The sequence below is a fragment of the Lathamus discolor genome, chromosome 4 (genome assembly GCF_037157495.1).
Source record: "Lathamus discolor isolate bLatDis1 chromosome 4, bLatDis1.hap1, whole genome shotgun sequence".
Lineage (NCBI taxonomy): Eukaryota > Metazoa > Chordata > Aves > Psittaciformes > Psittacidae > Lathamus > Lathamus discolor.
Window position 1 is genome coordinate 27,505,147 of NC_088887.1, and position 26,711 is coordinate 27,531,857.

General features: G+C 39.5%; 1 long non-coding RNA gene across 1 annotated transcript; it reads right to left on the reverse strand.

Moving 5' to 3' along the window:
• LOC136012587 (uncharacterized) lies at positions 1-26,711 on the reverse strand. Its single transcript, XR_010611836.1, has 5 exons — positions 26,624-26,711; positions 21,108-21,466; positions 18,254-19,839; positions 17,661-17,836; positions 1-491 (listed from the first exon to the last, which is right to left on the reverse strand). It is a non-coding gene; the product is annotated as an uncharacterized LOC136012587 (long non-coding RNA).

Here is a 26,711-nt window from a genome sequence, read left to right on the forward strand (position 1 = left end):
GATTTTATCATTTCCGATGAAATAAGTACACCAGTGCCCTTCAGTTCATCCTGAGTATCTCATGACTGAGGGTTTTGGCCATCTTTGCTGCCTTTTTGTTAATAAAATAGGATATATTGCTTGCATTAAATGCAATGAGCTTAAAATGTAATGGTACAACACAAAACTCAGGAACATTGGATAAAAGCCTCATATCTACTATAGTTTTATAACACTGCTTTATTATACAATATATTCCAGGTACAGCAGCTATAAAGTGCTCTTAACCATCTCTACCCATTCCCATTAATTGTCATGTATCATCATGCAAGGCAAAGATAATTGGCTCTAAAGTGATCTTGAATGAACTTCAAGGAGACAAACTGCCCTTCTGAAGAAGGATCAAAGAGCTGAGGATGTGTGCTTGGGCAGCAATTTTCTCCTCAACTAGGAAAAGAAGAGGCAGCATGTAGGATCACCATTTTCCGGGAGGAGGCAGGTTGCCAGGACTTCTAGGAAGGATAGAAAGACATTTACAGGTGTATGTTAAAAGTGAATGCAAACAAAGGTATTTCATATGAAACACAATCACCTGTTTGGCAGCTTCTCCATACACAAGTAATAGAAGTTACAAAGGCTTTCTTTTCTTAAGGATCATTTTAAAGTAAAAACAGTTAGAACAACATTTATGTTCTGTTTTGCTACTACTAGAATTCTTGCCAATAAATAACAACAAGAGACTGAATTTGTATTATTTGCTACTATACTGCCTCTAGGATCATGTAAGAGCTTTGATTCCTTGAAAGAGGTGCTTAAGATGTCTCTTGAGGTTTGATGGTTTTGCTCTTCAGAGGAAGAGCTTATTGCAGTAGCCTTCAAGTTGGAGTAGCACATGGGCTGAATTTCAATTTCCTTGCCTTATCTTTCTCATTCTCTTACCTCCCAAAAGATCATACCCAGAATCATTATCTTTACAAATCACCTAAACAAGGACAGAAAGGAAGAAATCTCCCTGTTACACTTTCTAGATAACTAAGGATAGGCTGGGTGCAAGAGGTCAATTTAATTTCCTCTAATGTGCACAAGCCAACCTTTTGCAAAAGCAGTCATGCTATATAGGTGTATCTAATGGGTAGTCCCCATTCTTAAACTTCCTATTTCATGATTAAATGCCATTTTAAGAGTAAAATATGTGGCTGATTTTCTGTCCTGTTGAATGAAAATACTGACCAGATTGTTTCCCTGTTGAAAGTATAGCTTTGATTCATCAGCTAGTTACAAACATGGAGACATTCTAAATTATCTTAATTCTCATACAACTGATAAATATTTAGTGATAGGATCTTTGACCAGAAGCAAGAATCCCCACATAGAATACACCATATAGACAAGAAAGAAAGCCAAGCCTGCTGGAACTCAGTATGAGTAATGCAGACATTAAAAATATGCCTGGTGAGATGCCCAGCTCCTTTACTTGCAAGAGATGCTTAGACTTGCTTCAATAAATAGACTCGCGAACCCTTTTGTTATTTTTTCCCCATGGCAAACATTGTAGTTTAAAACAAAACAAAACAAAACAAAAAAATCCTGCATAAATACTGGTAGTTTTGAGTGGCTTCATTCTTCTTACAGATATCCAAATGATATAGCTTCCCTGATTTATAACATTTACTTTGGTTTGACGTAGAGAGATTGTACTCACACATCAATTCCTTCAACAGACCAATTATAATGAAATGTACTTCTTGGTGCACAGCCAGCATACTCTATAATACATTTATTCTTTACTTCCACATAATTTACTTCCCTGGACAGCCTTGCTCATCTGTAACTGTTTTTCTTTGATACAGAATGGAATTGTGTTTTGTCCTTAAAATAAAAACTGGTGTATTTTCAATGGGCTCACAGTTGCTTCAGCAGCATTTCCTTTCTAAACATCACGTTGCACTCAGTGGGCAGTCAGAGACAGATCTGTATTACACCAGCAGTGACATACGCAAAACAGTAAAATATTTAGTACCATGCTGGGCATATTTTACCATGGGATTTGCTTTTATAAATAAAGCTTTATAAATAAAAGACTTTACACCAGGTACTTGCATTGCATTTACAAGAAGATGCTGCTAGGAAGCTGTAGTTTTTTGAAAGGTACACTTTTTTTGATTTTGGGAGTGGGTGGTCACTTCAGTATGATGACTGAAGCATAGCTAACTTGTTAATTTCAGCTGTAAATTGAAACTATCTATCTAGGTGGGAACATCTACCAAATAGTGAGTTGCCTTTTTCATGTAGTTGCAGTTTGGAATAAGGGTGATCCAATCAAGATATTTTGTCCTTTAAAGTGTGCAATGCTGCCTTTCGTGAGAGGGGACTGGCCTAATACATAGTTAAACTCTGTAAATCCCTTCCTCTTGGTCTGCCCTACCGGCTCCTGGAAACCTAGCCTCCAAGTTCCTCTGTTGCCTGCCCTAACTTCCAGCAGTGTTTGAGCCAAGTCCTCCACACTGTCTAAGCTGCTTTAAGGACCAGAGCAAGCCTTTGGAAAATTATGGTCACTGGGATCTCTCCCAGGCTGCAAATATTTGAATGCTCATCTAAAAAAAAAAATCAGCATGCTGTTTATTGCAATGTTATCACTGCTTCATGGTTTTCATACTTCAGATATATTGCATAACAGTTCAATACAGCTGAATATCTGTCTTTAGACCATATGGAACACAGTTAAAAAGTAGCTGATTGGGTTTTTTCCTACCAAAACCATCTGGAGAATTAGATAAGAACCTCACCTTCCTGCTGAACTTCAGTTAGCACGGTTCAAGAATACAAGGAAAGGGAAAAAAAAAAAAAAAAAAAAAAAGGAAGAATTAACTACATTAAAATAGTACTAATCCGTAGTCATCACAAATAACAAGACCTGCTCAGATCTGGCCTGGCAGAGTTTCTATCAATAAATTTCAAGAAGTGATCTTTGCAAGGCTTACTCACTCTGTAACTCTGGCTGTTCCTAGTACTTAGATAATGGAATATTTGGTGCAGAAGGTTGGTGCCATAGGACTGCAGTGAGAACTGTTGCAGATCTAATTTAAAAAGAGGAAATGTTGCTTGGCAGTAGTATGACATCTTAAACAATAGTTCTGTCTCTATCTCTCCCTTTTAAAGAGTTGTTATTTTGTGGGGGTATAAGATTCAGGGTCTTCAAAGGATGAATTTGCATTTTGCTGTGTTCTCCTAGGACAGAAAAGGAAGTGATCATGAAAGGATCCCAGTAAAGCAAACAGCTGAGCACTGATGGTACAATCTTCCATGTCATTCCATTTCTGTGCAGGCATCTCTAGTCTCTCCTTTAGTATAGAGGAGGCATGACTCACACAGAGTAACAGGAGTTTCAGAATGGTGTATCCATAGAAAATCTTCTTCAAGGCCTACAACAGGAGAATTTTTTTCCCCAAAACTTTGTTTTCCATAGGGGATGGCAGGCTGGCAGTTGACAAAAATTTAGCTAATTGTGAAATGAAAGCAGCAAGAATGATTCTAGGAGAAGCAGATTGGCCAGACATTTCCTCAAATGCCTCAGACATTGAGCTTGACTCAATATGAGTCTGTCCATCTTTCTTAAATATTACTCCTCAGTTGCCATTTCTCAACTGCTGGCAGCAAAAGACAATGCAACAAAGCTTTTAAAAAATGAGTCTGCCACAAGTATGAGGCCACCTCTTCCAAGTGCTTTTACACTTGGATGGCTTTTACTAATCTTTGAAGTATTTTAACAATAAAAGCATGTTACGGAGAAGTGTAGAATCCCCACATGCTTTCTGTTTAGAAATTCAGCTACACATTACACTGCTTTGATCTCTTTTGGATCAGCTGACCTCTGTCAAAAAAGAAAGAATACATTTTGGCTGCTATGGTCAATAGTCGGTTTACAGTGTGGTTCAGAAGAAATGCAGGTCCTGAAAAGGAAGCATCTGCTGCAGTATTATCTGTAAATTTTTCAAACATTCTGATGTCCACAACTCTCTGTTCCCCTGGCATGTAGGGTTCAAGTACTTGCATTGCCACCTACAGTCCCAGATTTCATTTAAAAATGGTAAAAGATCAAAAGGTGATTCTTAATTAAATACAGAAAAATATACTTCTTGAAAGTCTCCCAGTAATAAAAAAAAAAAAAAAAAATTAAATTGGCAAAAATAGGCTTTTGGTGAAGTCCTATTTTGCCATGTTGGAGCCACACTTTTTACTTTGGAAGAAAGCCTGAGAAACACATTTGGAAGACAGCTAAATATCCAAAGCTTTAATTCATAACCTCTACACAAAGAAAATGTGATATGGAAGGTGCAATGCATCTGCTTTCACAATATCTATTTTTAACTCCAAACTGTCTACTATGTATTTAATGGGGAGGATCTTCCTGTTGCTATCGATGGATGAATGAATGGATGGATTTCAATATCACTTTCATACAGCTTAAAATGCATTAGAGATCAAATATAAGTACAGCTTTTTAAAAAGAAAAATATTTTTTATGTTAATTCAAGGAAGACTTTGTATTACTGACATATGAGAACATTCTGCAAATTATACCGATCCCAAATTTCATCATGAATGAACTATATACCAGCAGGAAGAACCATTAAATGGAACAACAAAACAAAGGCAGCTAGTCATGAGCTTAAAGCTAAATATAATTTTAATTGTTTTGCTGAATTGGGTTCTAAGGTCTATTGCACAGTCTTCACCTGAAGCATGGACAGAACATCTATTTCAAAGATTCATCAGCCTTATTTAAATTAAATCTTTAGTGTTCCAAAAGCTTTCAGGAATGACTTACATCTCAAGTAAAATATTCTGATGAAAATGGAAGATAATAGTCTCATGTCATTAATGACATTAAAATGGCAGCATATAAATGTCTTGTACAGCTGAAACAAAAATATCTATTGTAAAGGAAGTTGAAGAAGAAATAAGATAATGTGAGAACAATACAATAAGAAAAATAAAATTTACTAAATACATGTAATCAATTACACTAAGACAATATATATCTTCTGCCACTGTATCCTGTGCCCACAAAACAGTGACGTCAGAGTGAAATATAATAGATGTATAAATTATATATGTAGAAAAAACACAGCTGCTAAAAAGAAAGATGGGCTTTGTTGAGCTATATTTTAACTTTCCATGAAATGCTATTTCCTACTTTTCCTTTTCTTGTTTAAAGGGTCACTGCTGACATAAAGCTAAAAAATACATTTCCCGACTAGGTTTCTATAACAACCATGTATACTGTTAAATAGAATAACAATATGAGAAACATCTTTTTCCCTTAGAGAGCAAAGGGAGGCCATTCATAGCCATTCAAGAGCCAGCCTTATCATGATTTAACCATATCTGGGACAAATATAAATTTTTAGAAGAGTTCTTAAATAAAAAAGCAACGTACAATGTGAGCAGAAATAAAGGAATTACTCTGATGCTGGATGACTACTGTTACATTACATGGTATGCTCTTCTTCCTTCCCTCTCATCTGGTAAATCAGCACCTGGGCTTAGATGGCTTGGTTGTGTCTGTACTAAGAGGGACAAGACTTTTTGACACAGGAAAAAAAAATCCAGCACTCAAACCAGCACAGTTTGTGACACATCTGGTTAAGCAGTAGTAGATGAGCCTAAGGCATTTTTCTAGGGACTGGTGACCGCAGAGAAAAGTAGTCAGGTTCAAGGTTAGTCAGAGGATTATTAATCCACAACCATCTATATGCCCCAGGAAATGCCCAGGGAGGAGAATGCTCTCACAATCCTTTTAAAAGTTCTAAATTAACTTTTTAAGTGATTGCAGAACTGTATGACAGAAATATTTTCTCACATTTTTTTTCTGTACTGAGAAAAAAAAAAGGCTTTAGGTTTTTGAAGGTTTATCTTCACTGCCAGATAAAAATAAATCTTTTCTTACTTTAAATATTAAGATTGATTCTGAAGGAACAATAACTAGTTTGTTCTGTTGTATTTTGCTTCCAGATGCAGCTAGGAAAACGTTCTAGTTACAGTCAGTGGAGGGATAGATGGTGAAAGGATGTCACACATTCACCTTTGATTGCACATAATGCCCTTTCAAATTTGCTTAATCTGAGCAGACTGAGACTGGATATTCTGTTAAAACTATAGTTCAAAGACATTCTCTTCACAATTCTTCTGTTTGCTATCCCTGCAAGTATATTGGGAAATAGACATGGGAAACTACGGGTAACTCAGCCATTATCTTCTATCATCTGCTTGCTGTTTACATTTTATGTCTCAAACAGGGGTGATATGTCTTATGAAACGTGATCATGCCTCCTGATGGTACTTGTGATTTCAAGGGAATTGATGGCCAATATGACAAGCAGCCCATCACATTTTGTGTTTAAGAATTTACACATAGTGTCAGACTTATAATTACCTTTGATGTAGACCACAAGTAAACGTTTTCATTATGTCTAAAGCTGCTGAAGCAGATTGGTTATACAAAGCTTCTCTTTTGATCCTGCACCTTGTTGCCTGGACATCATTTGTGCTAAATATACCTTTTGCTTTATTTTAATACAGCCTTTTGCAGAAGGTCATTTATTAGATAATAACTTGTCTTTGGAAAAGACTAATTACTCCATGTTTGTCAGAAAGAGGAAATGGCACTACATTTGAATACTGAATAGGCTGCAAACTAGTCTCCAGATGAGGAATGTAAAAATTTTCAAAAGCTTTACTTATTGCCAGTTAAATGAAAATAGCTAAATGAACCTACACATTCGGGGTTAAAATAGACAAATACTCTGAGGTACAGAGGATGGAAAAGCACACAGTTTGCAGCTTTTTCAACTTTTATACTAAAGTAAATGCATAAAATAATTTATGACTACTGCAATACCCCTTTCTGTATGGAATACTAATGCCCCCTACTGGTCCTTCACAAGCATTTTCTGAGGTTTTGCGTTTATAAAAGCTGCTCAGTGCTCATTTCTGTTTCATTCCAAAGAAAGGAAAATTATTTAGCCACTACCGAGGATTTTTATAGTTCACACCCATCAAACACGTAGCTGCAGAAAAGGAGCTTTTGTCTGGATTTTTATCTCCAAGATACATTCTGCAAGTGGTGTTTACTTTTACAAAATCGCCACTGCCATGGGAATTACTGACTAAAAAGAATTCAATCACTGATAACCTTTTTTAAAACCTTTTTTTTTCTATTTAAAGCCTTGTCAATATTTGAAAGGAAAACCGTTCATAATTTCATGAAAAATAACATGGGAACAAGCAGAAGTACAATTACAGATAGAGAGCTGTTTAATGGTCTGACGAAGATTTTTATGACACCTGGTCTTGAACTGTCTTAGCCCAAAAAGACACCACTACCAGCTTGTGTGACATTTGCCTTAATTTGTCCACATTTTCTGAAAATTTACACTCTATATCATACAATTCTGCTGCTCCTACATCTAATCTTTTGCTTGAGAGATAGTTCAATTACAATAAATTTTAAAAAGACTCGCTATCCTGGCTTCCCAAGGAAATGAAACACAGAGTCACATAGTCTGTCAGTCCTCAGATCTTTTTATCTCAGAGGCCTTTGTAGCTGCTGATCAGTTTTCAAATTGACCCAGGAGCAGAGAGCTCAAGTATCTCAAGTTTCTCCGAAGATTTTAATTGGGCAGCAGAGAGTGAGCTCCCAAAGAAAGACAGCTACTTCCTACCTTTTCGTACACTCAGAGACATAGGAATCAGATGAAAAATCGGCATCCTTAAACTGTCTGGCCAGGCAGTGGCTGGACACTCTGCCCAGCCAAAGGGAAGCTGTCCAGGTAGTGGAGCAGGACACAAATCACAGAAAAATAAGAAGCCATGCTTCTCTAGATCCAAGTCTCATAAAACAATGTGCTTTAAGATTACTGACAGTTGCCTAGTAAAAACTACAATGTGACCATCTAGACATGCACCTTCCTTGCCTACTTCTGCCTGTGGATGGAACTATGTTCCCTCCTGTCTTGAGTTCACCTGTAAAATATATTTTTCTCCTTTTTAGTAGCTGGTGCAGTGCTGTGCTTTCGACTTTACTCTGAGAACAAAGCTGAAAACACAGTGTGATGCTTTAGTTGTCACTAAGTAGTGCTTACCCTGATCATGGACTTTTCAGTCTCACGCTCTGCCAGTGAGGAGGGGCACAAGAAGCTGGGAGGGAGCAGAGACAGGACACCTGACCCAAACTAGCCAAAGGGGTATTCCATGGCACAGCACATCATGCACAGTATATAAACTGGGTGGAGGTACTCAGAAGGCTCAGATCGCTGCTTGGGCCAGACTAGGTATCAGTTGGCAGGTGGTGAGCAATTGTATTGTGCATCACTTGTGTTTATTGTTTTCTTCTTTTTTGTCTTTCCTTTTTAGTTTTTGTCATGGTTTAATCCTAGCCGGCAACCCAGAACCACACAGCCTCTTGCTCACTACCCCCCCCCCCCCACACACACTCCTTCTTCCCCCTGCTCCTGGAAGGAGGGGGAGGAGAATCAAAAGAATGCAACTCCCACGGGTTGAGATAAGAACAGTCCAGTAACTAAGGTATAACACAAATCACTGCTGCTACCACCAACAGTAATAATGATAAGGGAAATAACAAGGGAAGAGAATACAACCGCTCACCACTCCCCGACCAATAGCCAGCCCAACCCCAGCAGTGTTCTAGCCCTTCTGAGTAACTGCCCCCAGTTTATATAGTGGGCATGACATACTGTGGTATGGAATACCTCTTTGGCTAGTTTGGATCAGGTGTCCTGTCTCTGCTTCCTCACGGCCTCCTCTCTTCCTTGGCATAGCACAAGACTCAGAAAGTCCTTGGTCAGAGAGAGTAAACATTACTGAGCAGCAACTAAAATCATTGGTGTTATCAGCATTGCTCCCAGGCTGAAAGTCAAAAACACAGCACTGCACTAGCTACTAAGAAGGAGAAAAATGACTGCTACTGCTGAACCAAGGACAGTTTTATATTCTCTACCCTTGTTATTTCCCTTAGCATTATTCTTTTTGGTGGTAGCAGCAGTGGTTTTGTCTTATGCCTTAGTTACTGGACTGTTCTTATCTCAAACCATGGGAGTTACATTTTTTTTCCTCCTCATCCTTCCTGGAGCGGGGAGAAGAAGGAGGCAGAGAGTGAGCAAGCGGCCGCGTGGTTCTGAGTTACCGGATGGGCTTCAACTGTGACACCTCCACATGACCATTACTTCTTGTCTTCCAGGAAGAGACATTCTCTCAGATCTGGCAGATGAGCTGCCCATGTGGGGGCTTCCTAAGCTTTCTCATGTGAAATGGACAAAGTTAATTCAAACAGTTTAAAACAGCAAGTCTTTGCTGATTTTGCTCATTTTGTTTGGATTAAATGCAGTCCAACCTGAACAAACCCCAGCATATTTCTGCTGGACATGTCTGAAGCAAACACCAAAGTCTGTCATCATGTCTACCTGAGGCACAACGAGAGCAGGATGTAAGCTGGATGCAATCTGAGGGGAACACTAAATGAGCCCAAACATGCCAGAGCTTTGCTAACTGCTGACACTGTTGTGGGAAATGAGGCACTGCAGGTGCATCCAATATCAGCTGAGGGGTGCAGTTAAAGAGAGCAGGCACCAAAATGTTTCCCTATGGGGTGATGGATCCCCTTCCCTCCTACCATCAGACAGAAGGAGAGAGCTTAATGGACAAGGATGTATGGAGGGAGGTCCCTCCTTGGAGAGGTAAGCGAAAACCCTCACAATCCCTTCCTCCCTCCCAATTGCCCTTGAATAACAGGTACGAGGTCTTGGAAATTCAGGGCCAGGTGAATGGAGATGGAGAGGCAAATCTATCTAGTGAGTCACCCAGGGCTAGTCACTCACCCCCATGCCTCAGAACTTCCCCAACCAAGAAGAAAAGAAGAGTAACTGTGGTGGGTGACTCCCTTCTGAGGGGAACAGAAGGGCCCATTTGTCGACCAGATCCACCCCACAGGGAGGTCTGCTGCCTACCTGGGGCTCAGTTTTGAGATGTTAAAAAGAAACTCTCTGAACTGGTGCAGCCGTCTGACTACTATCCGCTGCTGGTTTTTCAGGTTGGCAGTGACGAAATTATTACGAGGAACGTAAGGGCAATGAAGAGAGACTTCAGGGCCCTGGGACAGCTGGTTAAAGGGTCTGGAGCACAAGTGGTGTTTGCCTCCATACCTGTTGCAAGCAAGGGTGAAGGGATATATAGGAAGAGTCTGCAGATTAATGTATGGCTACGTGACTGGTGCCATAGGCAGGGTTTTGGCTTTTTCAATCATGGGCTGCTGTATGTGACACCTGGTTTGCTGGTGACAGGTGGGATACACCAGTCCTAGAGAGGAAAAAGGGTTTTGGGGCAGGAGTTAGCAGGGCTTATTGACAGGGCTTTAAACTAGTTATGAAGGGGGGAGGGGATTTAACTGGGCCTGTTGGGGACAAGCCCAAGAGAAACATGCTAGGGATTGAAGGATGGCGGGCTAAGGAGGACTATCAATCTCTTGTTTCACCTGTGGGAAAGGATAGCTTTTTAGACCCTGTCCCGCAGGGGAAAAAGGGTACTAGGACTGGCTCCCTGAAATGCCTGTACACCAATGCACGCAGCATGGGGAATAAACAGGAGGAGTTAGAAGTCTGTGTGCGGGCTAAAGGTTATGATCTAGTGGCAATTACAGAGACATGGTGGGACAGTTCACATGACTGGAATGTGGTCATGGATGGCTATGTCCTTTTTAGGAAAGATAGGTCAGCAAAGCGAGGTGGTGGAGTTGCTCTTTATGTGAGAGAGCAACTAGAATGTATTGAGTTCTGTCCGGGGTCGGATGAGGAGCAAGTGGAATGTCTGTGGGTACGAATTAAGGGACAGACTGGCACGGGTGATACAGTTGTGGGGGTCTATTACAGACCTCCTGATCAGGACGAAGGAGTTGATGAGGCTTTCTACAGGCAACTGGAAGTAGCCTCGCGACTACATGCCTTAGTCGTCATGGGGGATTTTAACTACCCCGATATTTGCTGGAAGACTCACACAGCTAGTCATTCACAGTCTAGGAGGTTCCTCGAGTGCATTGATGATAACTTCTTAATGCAAATGGTGGACGTACCAACTAGGAGAGCAGCGCTGCTAGATTTAGTACTCGCCAACAAGGAGGGTTTGGTCCAAGTGGTGATGGTCAATGGCAGCCTTGGCTGCAGTGACCATGAGATGGTGGAGTTTAGGATCCTGTGTGGGAGGAATAGAATACCTAGCAAAGCCACAGTTCTGGATTTCCGAAGGGCCAACTTTGGCCTCTTCAATCAACTGTTAAGGGAAGTCCCATAGGAAAGGGTACTAGGCGGTAAAGGGGCTCAAGATAGTTGGTCAGCATTCAAGGACCGCTTCTACCAAGCTCAGGATCAGAGCATTCTAATGAGTAAGGGATCTAGGAGACCAGCGTGGTTAAACAAGGAGCTGCTGGGAAAACTCAAGTGGAAAAGGAGAATCTATGTATTAAGGAAGGAGGGGCTGGCCACTTGGGAGGAATATAGGACAGTTGTTAGAGGATGTAGGGAGGCAATTAGGACAGCTAAGGCCTCCTTGGAACTTAATCTTGCTAGTCAGGTTAAGGACAATAGAAAGGGCTTCTTCAAATACATAGCAAATAAAACTAACACAAGAGGCAATATAGGCCCGCTGCTGAACGAGGTGGGTGCCCTGGAGACAGAGGATATAAAGAAGGCAGAGGTGCTGAATGCCTTCTTTGCCTCTGTCTTTACTCCTGCAGACTCTCCCCGAGGGCCCTGGATTTCTATAGCCCCAGAAGGAGTCAGGACAAAAGAGGAGTTTGCTTTGGTAGATGAGGATTGGGTTAGGGATCAGCTATGCAATCTGGACATCTGTAAATCGATGGGTCCGGATGGAATGCACCCACGGGTGCTGAGGGAGCTGGCGGAGGTCATTGCTAGGCCACTCTCCATCATCTTTGGTAAGTCGTGGGAGACGGGAGAGGTGCCTGAGGATTGGCGGATGGCAAAGGTCACACCAATCTATAAGAAGGGCAAGAAGGAGGACCCGGGTAATTATAGACCGGTCAGCCTTACCTCCGTCCCTGGAAAGGTAATGGAACAACTTATTCCTGACTCCATCTCTAGGCATATCAAGGATGAGGGGGTCATTAAGAACAGCCAACATGGTTTTATGAGGGGGAAGTCATGTTTGACCAACCTTATAACCTTCTATGAGGAAGTGACTAGGTGGAGGGATGATGGTAGAGAGGTAGATGTGGTTTTACTTGATTTCAGTAAGGCATTTGATACTGTCTCTCACAGCATCCTCATAGATAAGCTAAGGAAGTGTGGGCTTGACGATCAAGTAGTGAGGTGGATCAAGAACTGGTTGAAAGGAAGAAGGCAGAGAGTTGTGGTCAATGGGGCAGAATCTAGCTGGAGGTCTGTGACTAGTGGAGTCCCTCAGGGGTCAGTGCTGGGACCAGTGCTGTTTAATATTTTCATCAATGAGCTGGATGAGGGAACTGAGTGCACCCTCAGCAAGTTTGCTGATGACACAAAACTGGGAGGAGTGGCTGACACACCAGAGGACTGTGCTGCCATTCAGCGAGACCTGGACAGGCTGGAGAGTTGGGCGGGGAGAAACTTGATGAAATTCAACAAGGGCAAGTGTAGAGTCTTGCATCTGGGGAAGAACAACCCCATGTACCAGTACAGGTTGGGGGGTGACCTCCTGGAAAGTGGCGAAAGGGAAAGGGACCTGGGGGTCCTGGTGGATAGGAGGATGACCATGAGCCAGCAATGTGCTCTTGTGGCCAAGAAGGCAAATGGCATCTTAGGGTGCATTAGAAAGGGAGTGGTTAGTAGGTCAAGAGAGGTTCTCCTCCGCCTCTACTCAGCCTTGGTGAGGCCGCATCTGGAATATTGCGTCCAGTTCTGGGCCCCTCTGTTCAAGAAGGACAGGGAATTGCTTGAAAGAATCCAGCACAGAGACACAAAGATGATTAAGGGAGTGGAACATCTCCCTTATGAGGAGAGGCTGAGGGAGCTGGGTCTCTTTAGCTTGGAGAAGAGGAGACTGAGGGGTGACCTCATCAGTCTTTACAAATATGTAAAGGGTGGGTGTCAGGATGATGGAGCTAGGCTTTTTTCAGTGATATCCAGTGATAGGACAAGGGGCAATGGGTGTAAACTGGAACATAGGAAGTTCCACGTTAACATCAGGAAGAACTTCTTTACTGTAAGAGTGACAGAGCACTGGAACAGGTTGCCCAGGGGGGTTGTGGAGTCTCCTACATTGGAGATATTCAAGGCCCGCCTGGACAAGTTCCTGTGTGATGTATTGTAGGTTACCCTGCTCTTGCAGGGGGGTTGGACTAGGTGATCTTTTGACGTCCCTTCCAACCCTTGGGATTCTGTGATTCTGTGATTCTGATGCTACACAATGCAGGCTAGGGTTACCCGAACACTGTTAAGTGTTCATAGATCTTTCTGAACCATGCGCACAATTATATGTCTCCAATAACTAACTTAATCAGAAATTTACATAGTTCACTGCAGTGCACAGATACATCCAATGGTGGAATCTTCACTGGCAGTAATACAAACAATTTGGCCTATAGTCTGCACAGTAATGTATGCAACACTATATAATAACATTTGAACTTTAGCCCTAACTCATTCTAAATATCAGCCCACAAATGTGACCAAGAACAGAAATAAGCCAGGAACTGAATTGCATAAACCACGAAAATAATTAGTAACAATTAAATCCACCTCCATCCAGGTACCATTTACAGAAGAATACTGTGGAAAAAAAGCAAAACAAAACAAAGACCCAGAGGGCTACGCAGGTGTGTTTCTTGTAAAGATACTAATATGTGAATCTTTCAGTGCGCCACTCCATTAGAAACAAATGTCTCTTTTAGGAAGTAAGAGCATTTTCCTGTAATATGAAAAAGATAAGATACACAAATAATGGGAAAGAGTCTCTTACAATTTACAGGGACTGGATATGTATGAATGCATCTGTCTCTTTAAAATTTCTTTCTGCAAACTGCAGGTAACCTGGCAGAGGAGACATATATCTACCGCACTCAAAATGCCCTTTCCAGGAACACATTTCTTTAGATAATTCTTTTTCCATGTAGAAGGCTAATTACTCAGTGGTTATTAGACAAAGAAAATGGAGTTCCATTTAAATTTAGAACTAGAATCCAAGCCAAATTCCAGGGGAGGGAAAGAAACATTTTACAGATGGAGACTTGCAATCTAACTGCAGAGCTAGGTAATATAAACATCCCACAAGAGGAGAGGAAAGCACGATGTTATGATTAAAGTCACCCAAATGAGGATTAAGAAATCTTTGCCTTCAGACAAGAGACAGATTTGTCACAGTTGTAGAAAGGCATTACATAGCTGCATGGGAAAGAAGTATTCTTAAACTAAGATATGCCTATTTTGGTGTGGCAAACATCTAATGGAAAGGGATTTTTTTCACAAAAAGCTAGGCATTTGGAAAGATATGTCATTAAAATGAATTTTCTAGCAATAGAACTACCATTAATATTAACATAACTGGACAATTCTGTCAATCAAAGTCAAATTATATGGTTATAGATAAGTTGGTAAATAAACCCTGTGGATAATCCTTTCAAAAACTCTAACCTGGTTTTAAGCCAGAGACTCATTTCCAAAAGTGGCATAAAGTCGACTTTTTCGAAGTTATTTAAGTGATCAATGTTGCAGACGAATGCGTGACAGGAATTTTATGATGGGTAAACAGGATAGATGCTTAGTTCCCACTGATTTCAACACATCTGCTTTTATACGCTGAGATGCTTGAGTTTAAATGACATTAAGCAGATTCTAGCCTCTATAAATATGCCCAGTATTTTCTGGAAACAGGGTAGTCAGGTATTTTTTGACACTTCTATTTTGTTTCTTGAATAGGCTCTCTTCTCTCTCATCTGTTATATAGTTCACCCCTACTGATGCTACTCTACTGCAGAACTGTACACAACTTTTATGATCTACTTTCTCTCTGCTTCTGTCCTTTATCGTTTGCAGACAACAATGCCCTGGCACAGATTATTCTAACTTTGACTGTGGTAATTTGCTTCTTCTGTTGGCACTGTCAAATTCTGTCAATTTGGTTTAGAGAGAATCATAGTTAAAATCTCTGGAAGATAATCTGGATGTAACATACAATTGTTTAATCTGAAAGACCAAAATGTCAAGGACTATCTTGACACTTTTGTCTTCATACAAGTAGTAGATCTGCCCTTTCTTCCATGTCACCCCATTTTCCCTGCTCAGCCCAGAGCATTAATGGATGAAATTCTAAACAGGGTGGTACAACTGACATAAAAATTAATTCAAGGTTCCTGTAACCTGTGGTATTCAAGGGCAAGGGAGGGAAAGGTGAGAATGTGTGAACTTTACTATCTTTCTAAATACCAGGCTAAAACAGCCTCCTTTTGCACAAGAATAAATTTCTGTACAAATTCTCACTCCATACATTGACAACTGAAATTGCATTTCTGGCTTTCTTGCTCAAATCATCAGAGAATATTGGGAGTCTCAGAAAAGCAAGGAGAATTACAGTCACCAGTCCAATCTCCTGTACCAAACATGATCAGCTCTGGGATCACACCAGGTTGCTCAGGGCTTTCATTAATGGGGTCTTAAAAATTCCCACAAAGGAGCAAGGCCCTGCATCTTGGTTGGGGCAATCCCAGGCAGCTACAGGTTGGGCAGAGACTGCATTGAGAGCAGCCCTGAGGAGAAGGACTTGGGAGTCTTGGTTCACAAAAAGCTCAACATGAGCCAGCAGTGTGTGCTCACAGCCCAGAAGCCAACTGTATGCTGGGCTGCAGCAAAAGGAGCGTGACCAGCAGGTCGAGGGAGGTGATTGTTCCCCTCTACTCTGCTCTCCTGAGACCCCACCTGCAGTGCTGCATACAATTCTGGGGCCCTCAACACAGGAAGTTCATGGACTTGCTTGTGCAAGTCCAGGTGAAGGCCACAAAGGCGGCTCTACTTACCTAGTCTGTAACATCCCAAGATGCCATGTGAGGCAGGATGCCAAGAGAGACATCTGCTACTCTACTCAGCCACCAGCTGCTGACCTCATCATAGTTAGTATGGGCGAGCACAATTTGACCTTGGTACAAGGTCATAATTATTATTATTAATTATGCTCTCAAAGTCGAGCATAATTTGACCTTATGTATTTTCTCCATACGTATTTTCCTTGAAGAATTTTGTCTGACAGCATTGGTGAATGAAGTAAAAAAAAAAAAACAGGTGGAAAATTACTTTAAACCGATTAGAATATTTTCCCTAAATTCACTCAACAGACACAAACAACAACAAAAACAATCTAAAATAAAGACTTTCTATCCAGGAAAAGTTGAAAAAGGGCAGGGTATAAATCAGAACATGAAATGGCCTGCTTTAGTGAACAAGATATTCTGACAGAATTACATGGCACAGGAAAACTGTTGACACTTTTCAGGGGATCTTTGTTGTTGACAGAATTAATTTTCACTATTGTCATTAAATGTAGACACTTTAATACATCAAGTAAAGCCAATGTTGGGGTTTTTTTCATCTTCTTATAAGACAATTTTAAGCATTTCTAAGCCTTAAATGTAAGAACATGTCTGCAGCATACTGGTATATAATTAACTATACATATATGCTAGAATTTAAACCACTTGTGAGCAAAGCTGGTTGGGTGTCAATGAGCAGGGAGTACTGATGCCTGAATACATTGCTGGAAAAGTAATATTTCTTGACATAAATGCTATTAGTTACCTACTTTAACATTTTCATTAGCAATGCCCACATATTTTTACGGATCTTCAGAAATGGATTCTTCTGTGAAGCAGAAAAACTCTTTATTACATAGAAAATATCATGTTTAGAAAGTATCTCAAGAAATGTGCCATCCTCTGCTTAAACAGGTAAGCTTTTAACACAAGGAGGTGCTGCTGAGACTCAAATCTTTGGGACAGATCCAGTCATGCAACGATATACAGAGTGACGTATCTGCACAAAATTTCTGACATGAGTACTATTGCCCACATTCAAGAATGAAATTTTGGCTCTATGCAAAGTAACTTGTGCTATGCTATGAATCCATAACCTTGGAGAATAGATAAGGGTCAGCACTACATTATGCACAAATGTGTGTGTTTCTGTAAGAATTGCCAACATTCTCTTACAAGTTTCCAATATTTACAACTGGCACTTAAAGAGTCTGTGGGTAACATTGCATGGACTACTGTTAATAGCCTAAAAAACACTCAGAGAGCAAGAAGCCTAAGAATTAAACAGATTAAGAATTGATTCAGGGTTCCTGTATTTAGAAACATGCTAAGAAAAACTCATGCTTTCCAGAGCTGCTAAGAAAACATATCTCCCATTAACTTTGGTATACTAATATACAAAGATGTTCAGCCATACAGACAAACAACAGCAGAAATAATTCATTAAAACTAAATGGAAGAATTAAAGGGTGGCTGTGATAAGCCATGGGACCTCATTATGAGTATACAGTGCAAGCTGTAAATAAAGACTCATTTTTTTACAGAGGAAATATAAAATAAATTAAAATGAAGGTTTTTATTGGAAATATTGACATTGTACCTTCCACAGAATCCTTTTCCTCTCCAAAAATGGTATGTCAGAATATGTTTCCTGTGCTTGTTACCAGTCCCTCATCATGAAAAATGAAGGCAGTTTCATCACAGGAGCTCCCGTCCATAGCCTTCTCTGGGAGATGGAGTTAAGATAGGAACATGACTTCTTGAAGAAAATGGCTTCTAGATAAAAAGATATCATTAGTTTCTCAGTATTCATTTTGTCCACATTTATTTTTTAAATAAAATGGGGTTTGGGTGTTGTTTTGGGGGGGGGGGGGGTGTTGGGGGGGAGTGGGGGGAAGAGAATGTTTTATACACATATTTTAAATAATGTCTAGATTTTTTATTCATTTTTTTTAACTGGAAAAAATATAATTGACATTGTAAAATTGCTATCTGTCCTACTTCTGTGATCATAGCACTGTGAAAAGAGTTTGAACATGAGAATCTTTATGCTCCCTTCATCTGTCAACTTCACAAATTAAGCCCACTTACGTCTTTCTACCCAAACAGACAGTCATTATTTTTATTTCAAAATTACAAGAAATAGGGTAGTGGAGTACCTCTTCCACTTGCACGTTGATGTTCTGTCCTTACCTTGCTCTGTCTGGCAGAATATATGCATGCAGATGAGAACATACAGTTCAGAAAACCGTAATTGAACACACCAGGATTCACAGTGGGATTCCACTTGCAGAGAATGAGCTCTTTGCTTCTCAGTAAATTACCCAGAGGAATTTCCAATTGAAGAAGACAGTCTGTTTTACACACCAGAAATTACATGAAAGGGTGGAAACACTGCTCCAGATCAGCATCATTAGCATTTATATAGTCAAATTATTTCAGACAGTCAAGTTACTGGAAAACAAATCTATCTTCAAAACACCTTCCTGAGGTCAAGACATATTTATTGCCATTCAGACAGGGACAGATGTGTTATGTGTCGTATCTGATGTCATCCACTGAGTCATGGGCAAATCCAGAATACACTCTAAGAGAGGCGAGAATGACTGAAAAGAGAAAGACAGTGTTTGCCCCTGTGCTCACCGCAGTAAGTCTTGCTGTCTCTCCACAGCTGAGGGCAAACTGGTTTTTCTTCCTTCTATCTTCTCTCACACAGCTCAGCTGTTAACTGAAGGTTAGACATCCTGGGACAATCTTGTCTAGAACATTCTTGGTTTTAGCAAAACTTGACCTTTCAAAACAAGGGTATATGGGGGGACTTTTGGATGACACATTAAGAAATTTAATGGCTGATTCATTCACAGCCTTTTTTTATTGTTTCTGAATCTGTGCCTAAAACTGCAATAATTTATTTGACACTACGAAAAAAATACTTTTTGTCCATTTCTTGTATTTATATATTCTTTACTGAAGTATTTTTTATAATCTTCTAAATTTTTGTATGAAATTTTGACAACTCATAATTTGGATGGCTAAAACATTAAACAGTTTCACTGATTTTTTGCAGAATATCTTTCTAAAGGGTCTATAATTCATTTTAAACAGGAATCTCAAATTTAAGTGCCGTTCTTCCATTTGAAAGTTGAATTCTCCGGAAAGAAAAACTCCCTTATATTATGCTGAAATTGAATGGTCACAGTTAAACTTTCTAGTTCCAGTACTTCTAACTTTCACCATTTTATCATATGTCTTCAGAATTTTTTTCTCTTGTTTCTTAAGCCTTGGCAGCTGAAATCACACAGGTATTGGGAATCTTATTTTTCTTTTGAAAAGCATAATTTTCAATGTTTCTTGAAGAGCAGCACCTGTTACTGCTGTTAAGAAAGTTCAAAATAGGAATCCAAAGCACTTAAAAAAAAATGAATAGAAAGAAAGTACTTGATTATCATCTTTTAAATCCCATTTTTATACTCACTTCATGACAGAGCAGAAAAGCGGTGGGATGGTGCTGGCTAGGTGAAACACTTATACATTCATCTGATTCTATTATATGGGATTTTCAGAATTTACAAGAGAATGTTTCCAGTATAGACCTTGGAGGAATCCTGAAGAAGACAGTCAGTGCAAGCAGGAATTTTTATGTTATGTTAGGATAAAAGACTCTAGTCCCCTTTTTCCACTACCTCAGCCCTTCTCAGAGTAAAGATGAAGGCATTGTAGTCTTGCCCTGGATGCCTTCAGGTCAAGGCTCCCATGTCCTGCAGTCATGCCAGAGACATCTGCAAAGGAGCAAACACAGGATCAGGATATGAAGGAGTTTAAAATATTAAAGGAGTTTAAATATTAAACTCAGGTTTGCCATTATGAAATTGCTAATCCCATTAGATTCTACAAGAAAACATCTGGAAAACCAGGTATGTTACAAAGACCCAAATCTCATCATTATGCACTTACATATTACTTCACTCATTAGCACAGCTAAACACTGCAACAAGATAACTAATAGCAGTTTAATGATAAAAAGAGTGCACTGCTATAAAACTAATTGTCTCTCATGGGAAAGAATGAGGGATACTTGTGATATGGCTCAATACTGACAAAAATGAAGATGTCATAAGATCAGACTTGTTTTGCTTGAATTCATACTTCTAGGAATAACAGACATGGAGAAGCTCCACCACTGCTGAAGTTGGACCATCATATTTTTTAACAAAATAAAACAATACCATAATTTTTACCATGTAAATATAGTCCAAAAAATGTGTAAATATGCTTCAAATATGAGAAATTATTTTAAGAGCATTAAAAATCTCATTCTTGTGAGATGTGTATTGGATGAATTCACTTAAATAAAGTTATGACAATGCCAAATTACTTGCAGGCAGAAGAAAAAGACAGCCCGACTTGGTAAATAAATTTCTTTTTAAGATCATATAGCCTTTCAATCACGGTATTTCTCACACAGGCTAGGGAAGATCGTCACAAGCATGAATAATGAACAGAAGTTCAAAAATATCTTTTTTTTTCTACAAAGAGTTAAATAACAATGCTATTCACTGAAGAGGTAAAGTGGAATTTCGAGCAGAAAGCATGTTTCAAGATCTAATGAGATTTTTAGGAACAGAAGCATCCAAAGCCAATTACTTTATTTTTAATGACTGTTTGTTAAAAGGAGCTAAAAAGGCTAAGCACAGTTGGGACCAGTAAAAGAAGGAAATTAGGAACATACATCTCCATAGTCAGCTTCTCAGAACAGCTCACTTAGTTATTTCAGATCAAAAAGTTTGGAAGCAAAACAGGGTATTTCAGCTCCCAAAAGCATACTTTTGATTACATGACAGAAGCCTTTCAATTAGCTGTTAGAGTGACACATCACGAGGATTTGGCAGCTCTAGATCAATAAGCTGACCCTAGGATTTCTTTGGTTTGTGTTTTTCCTCAGACTATCAAGAAAGAGAAAAAATAGCAGCCCAGGGAGAAAAAGCACAGAGACATAAAGCATCTGCACAGTATAGTCAGAACAATGGTGACCAACATTTTTCAATACCTTTCACTAGATGCTCTTCCTTGACCTTTCTTCACCTTTTTACATTGCTTTGAAACAAACAAAAACATTTCTGAGGTAAGTCAAAGTCAAAAGCAGGGCATTTTTCAGCTGTTTTCCCACATCCTCTAGCTGTGGTGATCTTCTAATTGCAAATTCTTCTCTATATGTACATTTCAGCTTTTTTCTCTTTTCTTTTTCTTCTTTAAACCAGAATGAAACTTGACAGAAATGAAAGCTTCACATTCATCTAGGATGTGCAGATCTTAGAGATTGTACCATTATCTCTCCTCAGCTGTTCCTTTTCTGTCAGCACTGACACTTCACAACAAGCTTAGAGGCTTTCCTCTGTGTCCAACAGCCTTAAAAACAAAATTAATCCAATGCTATGAAATTAAATAATGCACAAAAAAAAAAAAAAAGGAAAATGTAACTTTACCACTTTTTTTATCACTTCAGTTTCTTCTGGACTACAAGTAAACAAATCTAATTCTGCAAAGGTTTCTGCTTTCTCCTTCTAGTTCATCCAAGGCTAACATTCATAATATGGACAGCTAGGAAATCAAGTTCAGAATTTATGTGAGGTGCTAGACCCACACGAAAGTTAGGGACACCAGGTTTACAAAAAGTAACGTAGCACACGTCTCTGCATAAAACCCAAGCTGTATGTCAGGAGGTTCTCTTTCTCCCCCATCACCTAAAACACACCGAATAACAGAGGAATGAATTGGTGAGGCGGACCATAAGGCAGCATTATGTCAATGAAACATGAGTACAGGAAAGAGTGAAACCTTCTGTTACACAGAAGCAAAGGGTGAGGAGAGGGACGCTCATGCCAGTGGAGAGCAGACACCTTGGAGTTCAGATGGGTATGACCAAGGGAGGAAACCCTGCCCAGGAAAGAAGTTACTGCAACAGCAGGCTGTGGGACTGTCCAAAATTCACACATGGAAGGACAAAAGGGAAGCTACTGCATGAGGGCAGGAACTGTTGACAGCAAAATGCAGTAGGAGGTCTCTCCTGAAAATCCTCTGTAAGAAACATAGCTTTTATGTGCCCGGGCAAAAGTACAGACTTCTTAATTTGGAGCTGGGATGTCCAAGAGGATGTGATGAACAGCCAAGGCAGGCCTTGATCTTGAATGCTGGACAAAAAGCTTTTTGGTCTTTGTATATGAAAGTAAGATTCCAATATCTAAAAGGAATAAACGTATACTAGATTTTACTGTTTTTTTTTGTTTATGACTCAAACCTGTGTCTAGTCACTTGTCACCTACATTAAGTTCCAAACTCACCCTTTCATGATTACCCAGTACACTTCCCTGATCAGGGGAGGCAGCACATAATCCAGGGTCCTCCTTTTGTAAGTGTGTACTGAGAAGGTGTAAGAGAGCAGACATGTTATGCACCTGTGCAGACCTGTCAGGACTTCAGTCAGCCTTTGAACAGCCCAGTCAACAAACAGAGCAACTCCTGGACCTGAGCCTGTATCAACCCCATGGAGCCACCAAGTGTAATACACAGCATGCCCATAAAAACTGGAACATCCATCAGTAAGCCAGTGAGAATCTTTATGCTCATACTGTCTCATCTGTGCTTTGCAACCTTCAAGTAAAATTATTAGTGTTGCTCCAAGGGAGAGGAGAAAAAGATAAATACGATAACTCATTTCTATTTTAGGCCAGGAATTTCAAATGGGCAATAGGGATTATTTCCTTTTAAATGTGCGTTTTCCAGTTTGAAGAGAGGAATGGAAGAATATGTATTAAGGCCACAGAAGATTTGTTTCTTGAGCTTGTTTAGTGAGAACAGTGCTATTCAGCTGCCACTGACAGGTTCTACTTCAAAAAAAAGGATAAATCTCATTATAGTGTGCCAGCACCCTGCTTTGCCATATCCCAGATTTCACAGGCTAAAATTACAAGCAAACTTGAGAAAAAAAAAAGAAAAAAAAAAAAAGAAAAAAAGTGAGTATGAGATAAAAGGCAGAGTGAACCAGAAGACAGAACACTGTCAGAAAAATCACATAACAGCAATGAATCATACCATGGGACTTAAGCATCCTAGAGCCCCATGAAATGAAATAGTTCCATTGATTTCCTCTCAGCTCCATGAGTGGGCTCCTTTATCAAATGCCTTTGAAAGTAAGACCTCCTGCTGTTTTTCTTATATTAAACTGGGGAAAAACACATTCCATTGTCAGGGTTGTTGCAAGGATGTAATCAGAGGTTTGGAATCCCAGTTCACAGAAACCAAGGAACTTGGAAAAAAATCCCCATACTTATAGTTGCCATTTTTCTTTTCTAATAGAAGGTTGAATATAATTACCTTAAAACTAAGTGACATCAGTGGTAGATAAGATTAAAACAAATTACTTTTCTTCCAACTATGCATTTCCTTCATCATTGTGATAAAGGGATAATTGCCTGGAGACTGCTAATTGTAAAGGTGAGCTCTTGTCACTTAGGAACTCCCTTTTCAGGTCACTCTCCTGACAAGAGGAATCGTTTACAACATGAACCATGAACCTGAAACACATTTCTATTCAGTTGTACTGAAAATTAGAATGAGAGTAGCAGGAGTAACACTGGGGAAGGAAACTTCCCTAGGCATTAGGTATTTTGGGAAGCTACTGCATTATCTCATTGAATAGCTGCCATCATCGAGATCAGTATAAGAAAGAAAATGGTCCAATTGATTAGCTGATTAAGATCCACCAGCCCAGATGGGTCAAACATTTACTAAGGGTTTCCTGCTCCTGAAAATTATAGGGTTTGTGTTTTTATTGTTATCTTTGGGAATAAGTATGCAGTCAGCATATCACATTTGGATTTCCATGAACCCCATGTATGGGCTGACTTGGATTTACTGTGAAGGCAGAACAGGATGGAACAAAAAAAATAGGAGCAGTATTTTCCATAAGCAAAACTCAGAGTATGTTTATTTATAATTGCTCTTTTTGCATAAGGGGAAAGCAAAGGAAAGAAAAAGAGAGAGAGAAAGAACATTCACAAAAGACGCTAAAGCTTTTCCTTTAAGAGGGTGTCTGATGCAAACAAAAAATTGCAGCTGTATCCAGCAGACATTAAAAAAACGTGGAGGTGCAGCAGTAAAACAATTTGACATATAGGAGATGTATATGTATATACATATACTGCTACATTGAATAGACTCTTTGAGCTAGAAGGAAAACTGTTCAACGTAAACAAAGTTTGTCAACTACAAGCTGACATGAGATGGATGTTACTCATTTGGCTTACTTATTTGCCAGTTGAATCAGAAGAATTCACCTGCTGGTGTACAGTGTCACCTAGTCAGAGATAGGGAAGATGAAGTGAAGAGATGCAACTGCGTGTGTGGCTTCAGTCTCAGAGGCAAGCTTGCCCGAACAAAAGGCAGCCACCTCCGGTCTGTTATCACTCCACCTAGCTGTTGCAGTCCTGGGGGCCTGTACAACAAGCAGGGGCTGCAAGAGGGCAGTGAGCACCGGGTCTGAAGGGATAAGTCTGAGTGATGTAGATTTATGCCACTGGGCAATTCCTTCTCCCTGAGCAGGGTATTCAGGAGGCTACTTTTCCTTACTGCCAAAAGTTTTCAGCCACCACCTGAGGGGAGCCACAGGAGTGGCCTTATTATATAGGATGAAACTCCTGACCCTGATTCTTTGCAGACTAAATGCATCTATATTATAATCAATATTCTGGAAGATATTTTCACATACATGAGAAGAACATCTAATCCCCTTCCCCATTCCCTTCCTTCCTAGTGAACATAACTATTACCATTAACACTATCAGATACCTGTAAACGGAGTTCTCTGTGGAAAATACAGATGTTGCACTTCCAGCAGTACAACTTGCTGGGGAAAAAATAAAAATCAGGTTTCAAGTGATTTCATTTGAACAAACCTTAAAGTTCAGCTTTAAACCTTGTATTATCGGCATCTGCCTTTAGAAGTTGACGGCATCTCGCTTTGGATAATTAATCCTACTTTAAGCAGTTTGATGGCAATCCAGACTGATGAGCATGCAGGAAAAAATAAAAAAATAAAAAAAAAAAAAGACAAAGGAAAACAGGAGAGACATGAAAAGATAGTGGAAAGTAAAGATAAAGTACGTTCTATCTGCAATGTTTGGGGGTGGGAAAAAAAGCACTTAGAAAGAAGAGAGAAAGAACTATAGCAGCTTAGAGAACAACAAAATGTGTGAGGAAAAATCGTTTCTAAACATTTAATAAGATGATGATTATTATTATTATTATTATGTTTGTTGCTGTTGGTTGGGGTTTTTTTTCTTTTAAATACAGTTATCTAAGATGAATATGGATCTTCACTGTATTCCTGCTTTTTTCTGACTCTGTTCTGAGCTGCTATAACAGTAGATAGAATGATAACCTTAACTACAATGACATATGCATATACTTCTTCACTTTTCAAAAACAATTTGTATTAGAGAACTGGTAGCAAGTATCATAAGGCTAGTAATATATTAATCAGAAATTTCCTGCCAAAAGGAAGCTCACGTCCCCTTTAGAGCATTCCCAGTACTGAATAAAAGATAAAGGATTAAAAATAATTAAGTCTGTAAAACAGGAAACTTTAAAAAAAATCTGTGTGAAGATATTACTGTGCTTTATTCTAAATCAGTTTTATGCTAAATAGTAACTGCCTGTGTTGTTGTCCTCTCATTCAAGATTTTTTGTGTCCTTCATTACTTCTGTTGAACAAACTTCCCAAAGCTGTATTTCCCATTATGCATCAGGATAAAAGAATTCCCACAGTGCCTTGCTTTGATTCAATAAGACTAAAAAGTGTGTTATATTATGGGAAGCACACAGGGTATGTATGGTCACCTCAGATAAACAGAGACAACTGTTAAAGTTTGGTTCAACTTGGCAAATCCACACTGCAGTACTTTAAGGTCCCAGAGATCCCTGCTGTTTCAACAAATAAAGTACCTATAATACATGCACCTCAAGGTTTCAGCCTGCGTTTCTCTGGTACAATCAATAATTAACTATTTTATCCACAAAAAGTGTTCATGAATTTGAAGTGTTCAGTAGAAACGAATCGTATCCAATGCATAAGTTATGTTCTGACTGCTCTACAACTACTTAACCAAATCTGGTTACCTTAAGCTGTCTATCAGTACACTAGAAGGCGTTTGCTGAGATGGTTGCACAACTTCCAGCAGCTCCCAAGAGTTGCTGTGACTCTTTTCTTAACATTTTCACAAAAATGGCAAGATACTGCATTGCACCTGGAAGATATGTGAGGCAGTAGACAGAAGACCATTTCCAAATGGACTAAAAGAACAGAAAATCATAGAATTATACAATAGTTAGGGTTAAGAACATGTGTGAAAAAAAAATAGTTAGGAAGCATCAGCTAAAAGAAGTCTTTAAGTTCTAGGTCATGAACGTGATATGACTGTGGCATAAGTGGAAATAGCAATCAGTTGGAGGAAGGCAGTAATACTGAAACATGTTTGAATTTGTAACTTACTCCAGGCACTTGCTTACCTATAACAAATAGGCCAGGAAGAGAGCTGCTTGAACTGCAAAATCTTGTTGTGTTTCTTAAATGATGATACTACAGTCTGAAAAGAAA